Here is a 10,306-nt window from a genome sequence, read left to right on the forward strand (position 1 = left end):
GTCATTAAAAAAAATCCTTACATGATATGTAATATACATCTTCATATGTCTGATTGAAAATGGACTAAATCTGACTCATGATCAATGTCCAGCGCCCAAATTAAATTTACCTGTTCAGGCGCCAAAAATCATTGTGTTTCTTCACATGAAGGTCACATTTGCACCATATTCAGTAGTAGACTACAAGGCATGGAAAAACAAACATTGTCATGTTTAATCCAAAGCACATCTCTGCCATTTCTTTTTTTTTAATGCAGCACAGCAAACCCAAAGCTGCAATCACATGTTTTCTGTAAAGACGCAAATGTAGGCCAATCTTTGCTAAAAATGTATTTTATTTAACAGAAAATACAAGTTGCACAGTTGTTGTGGATGTGATGGGTGCAGATTGGGTCGTCAGCAGCGGTCCCTCATAGTCCAGACCCAAGGTGGTGGTAGTGTTGGTCTGTGATCCACTCCAAACTGTCAATGCATAAATCAAAATTGTGTCAAATTGCAAGAAAATGTAATTTCACATAACCATACCAAAAGGTAGCTACTCTACCTGCTTCATTCATGATGACAAAACGAACTGAAACAAGCTAGCTAGTTAGATAGCTTATTTTAACCAGTAATACAAAATAAACTAAAGCATTTTAAAAATGTTAGCTGTCACCTTGAGGATTGACAGGGGGTAACATCCTTGAAGGGAAGTAAATGTTGTTATTTGTTAGCTAGCTAGGCTACCAGTTAGCTTTTACTCTCCTATCAAGCCTAGCTAGCTAACGTTAGCTCGCCCTACTGATTGCTGGCCAAATTAGCTAACGTTCTTGATTCTAGTTACTAAGATAAATAAAACATCTCAAATTAGCTACGAACTTCTTTGAAGTATTTTCTGAACAGCTTCTCACTTTTTTCTCCAGTTGTCAATTCGACCACAAACCGCTTACAAACTCATAAGTCAATAGCCGGCCATACCATGAATGATATCCGGAGGGATTTCATGTTTGACAGATTATTGTTTTAAACTCAGAAATAACCTTTATTTTCAGCATATCAAGATCCGGATATGGACCTCAGCCAAGAGAAGCATATCTGCAATCAATATACTTTGTTACCTTGGAATGTGTTGGGAAAACACGTGATGTACAGTCAGTATTTGCTAACATGAAGAGAGAAAATAGGATATCACATACACTACATGACCAAAAGCATGCTCGTCAAACATTTCATTTCAAAGTCATGGGCATAAATATGGAGATGGGTCCCCCCTTTGCTGCTAGAAAAGCCTCCACTCTTCTGTGAAGGCTTTCCACTTGATGTTGGAAAATTGCTTCAGGGACATGCTTCCATTCAGCCACAAGTGCATTAGTGAGGTCGGGCACTGATGTTGGGCGATTAGGCCTGGCTTGTAATAGGCGTTCCAATTCATCCCAATGGGGTTGAGGCGAGGGCTCTGTGCTGGCCAGTCAAGTTCTTATAAACCGATCTCGACAAACCATTTCTGTATGACCTTGCTTTGTGCACGGGGGCATTGTCAAGCTGAAACAGGAAAGGGCCTTGCCCAAACTGTTGCCACAAAGTTGGAAGCACGGAATCGTCTAGAATGTCTTTGTATGCTGTAACGTTAAGATTTCCCTTCACTGGAACTAAGGGGCCTAGCCCGAACCATGAAAAACAGTCCCAGAGCATTGTTCCAAAGTTTACAGTTAGCACTATGCATTGGGGCAGGTAGCGTTCTCCTGGCATCCGCCAAACCCAGATTTGTCTGTCGGACTACCAGATGGTGAAGTGTGATTCATCACTCCAGAGAACGCGTTTCCAGTGCTACAGTATCTAATGGCGACGAGCTTTATACCACGCCAGCCGACGCTTGGCATTGCGCATGGTGATCTTAGGCTTGTGTGCGGCTGCTCGGCCATGGAAACTCACTTCATGAAGCTACTGACAAACAGTTATTGTGCTAACGTTGCTTCCAAAGGCCGTTTGGAACTCGGTAGTGAGTGTTGTAACCGAGGACATGATTTTTATGCTCTATGTGCTTCAGCACTCGCCGATCCCGTTCTGTGAGGTTGTGTGGCCTAACACTTTGCGGCTGAACCGTTGTTGCTCCTAGACGTTTCCAATTCACAATAACAGCACTTACAGTTGACGGGGGAAGCTCTAGCAGGGCAGAGATGACGGACTGAATTGTTGGAAAGGTGGCATCCTATGACCGTGTCAAGTTGAAAGTCACTGAGCTCTTCAGTGAGGCCATTCTACTGTCGATGTTTGTCTATGGAGATTGCATGCCTGTGTGCTCAATTCTATACACCTGTCAGCAACGGGTGTGGCTGAAATAGCAGAATCCACTCATTTGTCAGGATATGGTATAAATCCACAAAAAATGAATTGGAAATGGTCTGTATTCTCTAGAATATCAAAAACATGTAATGTGAAGATATCCCCTGATATGGACTCTTTTCACCTAGTGCCTCATTGATTGAGACAGTAGTTGTCGTCAGTAGTTGTGTGGTTGTGGTCAGTAGTTTTGTGGTTGTGGTCAGTAGTTGTGGTTAGCAGTTGTGTTCAATAGTTGTGGTCAGTAGTTGTGTTGTTGTGATCAGTAGTTGTGTGGTCAGTAGTTGTGTGATTGTGGTCAGTAGTAGCCAGTAGTTGTGGTCAGTAGTTGTGTGGTTGCAGTCAGTAGATGTGTGGTCGGCGTTATGCAGTGTAATGTTAATCAAATGCAAAAGTGGGGCAGTGCCGTTTTCCTTCATTCATTTTCTACATCCTGTTTCTGCTTGTTAAAACTTCTTATGGCTGCAATCCCGTTAAACGGGATCGATATGACAACAGCCAGTGAAAGTGCAGGGTGCCAAATTCAAACAGAAATCTCTTAATTAAAATTTCTCAAACATACATTTATCTTATACCATTTTAAATGTAATCTTGTTGTTAATCCCACCAAAGTGTCCGATTTCAAATAGGCTTTACAGCGAAAGCACCACAAACGATTATGTTAGTTCACCACCAAGTCACAGAAATATTCAGCCATTTTTCCCACCAAAGAGGAGTCACAAAAAGCACAAATAGAGATAAAATGTATCACTAACCTTTGATGATCTTCATCAGATGACACTCATAGGACTTCATGTTACACAATACATGTGTTTTGTTTGATAAAGTTCATATTTATATAAAAAAATCTGAGTTTACATTGGCATTCATTCACTAGTTCCAAAAACATCCAGTGATTTTGCATAGCCACATCAATTTTACAGAAATACTCATCATAAATGTTGATAAATACAATTGTTACACATGGAATTATAGATATACCTCTCCTTAATGCAACCGCTGTGTCAGATTAAATAAAATAAAAAGCAAACCATGCAACAATCTGAGGACGGAGCTCAGAAATATATATATTTTTTAATCCGCCATGTTGGAGTCAACAGAAATCACATTATAAATATTCCCTTTGATGATCTTCATCAGAATGCACTCCCAGGAATCCTAGTTCCACAATAAATGTTTGATTTGTTCGATAATGTCCATTATTTATGTCCAAGTAGCTACTTTTGTTAGGGCGTTTAGTACACAAATCCAAACGCTTGTGCAGGTCCAGCCAAACGTCGGACAAAAAGTTAAATGAAAGGTCGTAGAAACATTTCAAACTAAGTATAGAATCAATCTTTAGGATGTTTTTATCATAAATCTTCAATAACGTTCCAACCGGAGAATTCCATTGTCTGTAGAGAAGCCATGGAACGCAGGTCACTATCATGTGAAATGCGCATGACCAGGACCTGGCTCTCTGCCAGACCTCTGACTCAAAGAGCTCTCATCCAGCCCCACATCACATTAGCAGCCTCATTCAAGTTTCTAAAGACGGTTGACATCTAGTGGAAGCCTTAGGAAGTGCAACATAACCAATATCCCACTGTGTATTCAATAACGGCTGGGTTGAAAATCGACCAACCTCAGATTTCCCACTTCCTGTTTGGATTTCTTCTCAGGTTTTTGCCTGCCATATGAGTTCTGTTATACTCACAGACATCATTCAAACAGTTTTAGAAACTTCAGAGTGTTTTCTATCCAATACTAATAATAATATGCATATATTAGCAACTGGGACTGAGGAGTAGGCCGTTTACTCTGGGCACCTTTCATCCAAGCTACTCAATACTGCCCCTGCTGCCATAAGAAGTTAAGGTCCATCAAAAATTGCAGTCTGTGTTGAAATCGGAGAAAACAAATGATGGTTCTGTGAATGAGTATCCATAGCAACAGACATGAGAGCTGTTAGCTGACGTTAACTAGCTACTTTCCATCACTCAAAATTCCGATAAACAGCTTTAACTTTTCATTGGTAAAATCAAATGTTGTTCCATTTTTTTTTATTTAAATAGCAGAGAAGTGGACAAAGATTTCATGTACTCTCTTTTAGTCTAACTTGTTGGGGGAGTGGTCAAACGGCAGTTGTTTCTAAGAGTTCACAGAAAATGTTATTGATGCGGTTACTAAAACAGCTGTAACTTTGATCGATAAGAGATATTTTTGTTCAGACGACAGATTTGAATAGCAGATAAGTAGACAAATATGTCATGCCCAATAACTTGTCAAACTTGTTGGGAAAGTGGTCAAAATGTCAGTTTTTATAAAAATAAAAAAAGTTAGAGGAATCGTTTGATCGGTATAAGATATTTTTGTTCCGAGTTCAGATTTGATAAGCAGAGAAGTAGAGGAAGATTTCATACGCTCTAACTGTTTGTCTCAGTTGTTGGCAAAGTGGTCAACGTAACTGATATGTTTCAAAAGTTGTATTGTTGCATTTACAGTAAATGGAAGTGATAATGTCACAATTGGGAGATTTAGAACGTTGAAAAGTCCTATGAAAGTGAATGAAGATGGACAAAAAGGACAAAGTTATATACAAGCAACTCAATCCAGACCCGAAAACACAATTTAAAGTTTGAGTGGCTTTTTTTGCTTAAACGGTATAAGAGGAATTAGGCATAAAGCATAACTAGAAGAAAAATAACAAGTAGTATGTAAAATATTTAAAGTGGGGACTTTTGCTTCGCAAGCACCATTAATAAATTGCATGAATTCCTGCACAATGCAATCAGTTAACAGTTCTAAACATGTATTTTTATTCTATGCGCTGGCTGCGGAATTATCAATTTTCCGGCGTGCACATATGATAGACAGTTAACATATCCGGAGCCACTGAGCTGGAGGAACGCGGTATTAATCCTGCAGTAGGATTTATTGCAGCCAGTATGTCAAACGAACTACTAAAATGAACGAGTCATTCGGAAAAACGAATCATGACTCAAGTCAGTAAAAATATTCGTTCAAAAAGAATGAATCGTTCTCAAACTGCACATCACTACTCTGAACCACAAAAAAGTATTTACTTGATTCAAGATTGTCTAACTACACTAAGCAAGGAAAGTACATTTCTAAATGGGATGTCGTTTTTGAGGGGGATTTGCTGCTGTTGTTGGTAAGTAATGCATCTTGCTAGCTTCTAAAACTTACTCAACCTTTAATTTCTCCTTTTACTGAACGTGCTTCTGCAGGTACTTCCACAATCTCATTAGTAATTAACACATTATCTAATTAACACAGGTGCGTCACCATAATTAAAGGTCTAATTCTGGACAGAATTCTTGTAAATGACTTTGGAAAGGCTTAACTTGTGCTAATTACATGATTCATTGATTTGATTTAAGTTATCAACACTTGGTTTACTGACCTCTTGAGAAGGTACATTTACCCTTTAAATGTCAAGGGCAAAAACAGAATAACATGATATAAAAATGCTTATTTAGATTTTTTAAATGTACAGAATTAAGATGCAATGGCATCTCAGAAAAATATGTAATTAATTGACAGCATGCCAGGGCGGATTGCAGAGGTCTTGAAAAAGAAGGGTCAAACCTGCAAATATTGACTCTTTGCATCAACTTCATGTAATTGTCCAAAAAAGCCTTTGACACTTATGAAATGCTTGTAATTATACTTCAGTATTCCATAGTAACATCTGACAAAAATATTAAAAGACACTGAAGCAGCAAACTTTGAAAATTAATATTTGTCATTCTCAAAACTTTTGGCCACGACTGTACAGTCTTTACCCGCTGTTCCTGACAAACTATCAGCTATCACTGCTAAGTTTATCCAGTCGAACTGATCTTCCGTCACTAAATCCATTGCGATCCCGAACCCGTCAATGCATAACACAAGTGCTCCAAATTAAAACATCTATTCTAAAGCTAAGACTACCCTCCATTACTGAAAAACATGCTGACATGTTCCAAGTCAGAATCGTTTTTGTTCAGATGCCTGTCACAAAATGTTCTGTCATCATGACATGTTGGACATATTTAAAAAGCAACTGGCATCAGACAGGTTTACTTCTTTTTCTTGAGATTAGAAGTCATGTTTTACTAGTCATTTTTTAATGCAAAGTAATTTTACATTTTCCATTACTCTTGTGCCATGCACTCTTTAAAAATACCATGCATATACTACGAGCAATATACAAAAATTCACATAAGTGCAAATGTATATTGCAAATGCATGTTGTTTCACATCTTAGATTATATGATAGACGAAAGGATAAATTTAGGCTAATAGAAAAACAATCAGACAAAACAATCAAACAATTCAATCTCTTTTACATATCTGCCCATTGTAGGTGCTCTGAAAGTGAATTTTTGGACCAATTTTATTAATTTTTTCCTTCTTCATATTCACATATGTTATACCCTATTATACATCATCTGAGGTTGTGTTGTGCTCGCCATCAGTTGAGACACAACATGCTCTTGAAGAGGGTGGGATCAACTTTCAAATGGTAGCATAAATGTGGTTGGAGGTCCACATCAGAGAATGGGACTGTTGTTTTAAATTATACTGTCAATCCTCCATAGAAACCAATTGAAATCGTAGAAATATCGATAATAGAATAGACACGCCCAATTAGGTTGACATCCGACAGTGGGTGGGCCGGAGGCCATCTTTGTGGTAGTAATTAGAAGATAAAAATTGAAATTCAATTTACATTTCAATGGTGTACCAGCTAAATTGCAGTGGTCTGAAGGGATATGTCAATTCTAAGAATTCTATTTCTATGATTGAAATAACACCCACACTGTATTCAAGAGCATGTTGTGTCTCAACTGATGGCAGGCACAACACAAAAACCTCAGATGTAAAGTAGGGTCTAAAATACAACATGCAAATATTTAAAACATATGAGTTTACATGTTTTTAGACAATTGATGTTGAAGGTTAAAAAAAAAAATCATCATTTTTATAAAACTACATTGAACAAAAATATAAACGCCACATGTAATGTGTTAGTCCCATGTTTCATGAGATGAAAAAAAATATATCACAATGTTCCATATGCACAAAAGGCTTCTCCCTCAAATACATTTTGTGCACAAATTTCTTTACATCCCTGTTAGTGAGACTTTCTCCATTGCCAATATAATCCATCCACCTGAAAGGTGTGGCATATCAAGAAGCTGATTAAACAGCATGATCATTACACAGGTGCACCTTGTGCTGGGGACAATAGGCCACTTTAAAATGTGCAGTTTTGTCACAACACAATGCCACAGATGTCTCATGTTGAGGGAGCGTACAATTGGCATGCTGACTGCAGGAATTTCCACCAGCGCTATTGACAGATCATTTTATGTTAATTTCTCTACCATAAACTGAGGCATTTGGTAGTGCGTCCAACAGGCCTCACAACCGCAGACCACGAGGGGGGAGTGGGCTGCACCCCTGCCCAGTCATGTGAAATCCATACATTAGGGCCTAATTTATTTATTTAAATGGACTGATTTCCTTATATGAACTGTAACTATAAAATCTTTGAAATTGTTGCATGTTATATTTTTGTTCAGTATATATTTTTTAAAGAAATTATAAAATAGTTTGAAAGCTATTAAATAATATCAAACTCAACCGTTTATCTTTTCCAGGGATGAAGACATAGATGTGTCATGGTATGGGGCATGCAAAACAAGTCAAATTTGAGCACCTTTATCTCCTGGATGTTTTGGCATTCAGGTCCAAAATCACTTTCTGACCCGTTCTTCCATGAGCAAACATATATGGAAAGGTTTGTTTAAATCAAAAGGGATGTTGTCAAAAAATGACTGAATTTAAAAATGGGTTTACCCTAATCATATATCCTGAGACAAAGAGGACCAGGTCAGATGAGGACTTTGAACACTGAAGTGAGAACAGAGGAATCAAATGCAGAGAAAGGAGGAGTATCTGCTTGCTATAAAGAAGAAGGTGAGTGGGTTGGCAGGCAGAAATGTTGCTCTGTAACGCTCCTTAAGCTACATTATGTGAATTAACTTAACAGGAGAAAAACAAATCCCTGTTGTAACTACCTATACATTTCCCATACGGAACTGGACAGGCAATGTGAAGAGGTAGGCTCATTTGCTCTGCCCTCAAATTGCAATTTAGTGCAAAGCATCATGGTATAATTAAAGCATGCTGGATGCCTAACAGGGATTTGTTTTCACATTTAATGTAGATGAAGGCACAGAGAGGATTAAATAAAGAACTCTCAGTAAGCACGTGAGACATTTTGCTATGTTAGACTGCCCCCTGCCAACCTTTTGCAAGGACAAGAGAAAATGCAGTTCTGTTCCATAGAGGAAAGCGCCCGCATCCGGCAGATGGTCAGATTATAGGCCTATGTCCCACCATAAACCAAAAGAGCAACAGTGAAAATAGTAGCAAAATGTCTCAGGTGTAAAGGCCTACTGTGAGTGCTTTTTTTTCTCCTCTCCGTTCCTTCATCTACATTTATGAAATGTGAAATTGAATCCCTGTTAGGCATCCAGCATGCTTTACTTATACCATTTCAATTCAATTTCAATTCAATAATTAAAAAGTAATTCATTTTAAAATTCTTGAGATTGAATTTCAATTCACTTTAAATTTACCCTACATAAAATGTATGCTGTTCATAGCCAGGCCTACCTACAAAAATGCTACCTGAATAGCCTACTGACAGAATAACCTAAAATAGTCCTACCCCTTAGGCTGGCTTTTTGAATGTAGACATGTTTTATCAATGTTCCTCAGCATTTCTGTTGGAATTGTGTTTTACTGTAAGAAAATAAAACATATAAAAAACTACAGATAAATGCTTATCCTTTGCAATAACCCATTAAAGGGCATGAACAGTCAAAATCATGCTTTTCATTAAATCGGATGATATTTGATGAAAACCACATCAAATAAATTATCTTGAGATGATTTTTACGTCCTTTTCCTCCCCAATTTCATGATTACCATCTTGTCTCATTGCTGCAACTCCCCAACAGGCTTGGGAGAGGCGAAAGTTGAGTCATGTGTCCTCCGAAACATGACCCATCAAACCACGCTTCTTAACACCTGCTCGCTTAACCCGGAAGCCAGCTGCACCAATGTGCCGGAGGAAACGCCGTTCAACTGACAACCGAGGCAGCCTGCAGGCACCCAGCCCGCCACAAGGAGTTGCTAGAGCGCGATGAGCCAAGTAAATCCCCCCGGCCAAACCCTCCCCTAACCCGGACGACACTGGACCAATTGTGCGCCGCCCTATGGAACTCCCGGTCACGGCTGGTAATAACACAGCCTGGGATAGACGCCACAACACTGCGATGCAGTACCTTAAACCGCTGCGCCACTCGGGAGGCATCAGCCTGTGTTTTCAAACGTCCTGGTAGTTAGCAATGAGAGAAAAAGTACTTTTCAGAATGAATGTTCAGTACCTTTAAGCCATTTGAAGCTAAAGAGTCATGTCCATTGGCCAGTCTTGTGCTTTGGGTCTGGAATTTTCCCATGCAGCATGTGCATGTATAGCCTATCCTGTACCCCCCTCATATGTTACTTTGCATACAGACAATAAGTGTGAATTGCCTTTTTGCAATATTAAAGTGACTGTCTTCATATGGCTTACTGCGTACCTGTAGGGCAGGCTATTTACCTTGTTGATGCCTTCGTGCATACATTCAATGCGACATTCAGATACGCCAAAACACGTTTAATTCGGTACCGCACTGTCGCTTTATTGAAAGTGGGGGCGTGGCAATTAGCAGTGGGTGTTGAATGGGACTGTAAAGTCCCCCAAAACAAAATGTTCATAATTCCAGTTTATTATGTACTTTGTTATTTAAGTCATTTAGATAACATAAATTGCACAACTCTTATATATGCTTAATCGTGTACTAAACTGAAACATGTGTGCATCGCCATCTTTATTAAGGGACAATGTAGCCCGTGCAATTATGATAACTTCCAACGAACTAAA

General features: G+C 38.7%; 1 long non-coding RNA gene across 1 annotated transcript; it reads right to left on the bottom strand.

Annotated features, from left to right (window-relative positions):
• Nucleotides 1-317: 317 nt before the first annotated feature.
• Nucleotides 318-10,035, bottom strand: LOC139536552 (uncharacterized). Its single transcript, XR_011667324.1, has 2 exons — nt 9,768-10,035; nt 318-462 (listed from the first exon to the last, which is right to left on the bottom strand). It is a non-coding gene; the product is annotated as an uncharacterized lncRNA (long non-coding RNA).
• Nucleotides 10,036-10,306: the final 271 nt, after the last annotated feature.

This window comes from Salvelinus alpinus, chromosome 12 (genome assembly GCF_045679555.1).
Source record: "Salvelinus alpinus chromosome 12, SLU_Salpinus.1, whole genome shotgun sequence".
NCBI lineage: Eukaryota > Metazoa > Chordata > Actinopteri > Salmoniformes > Salmonidae > Salvelinus > Salvelinus alpinus.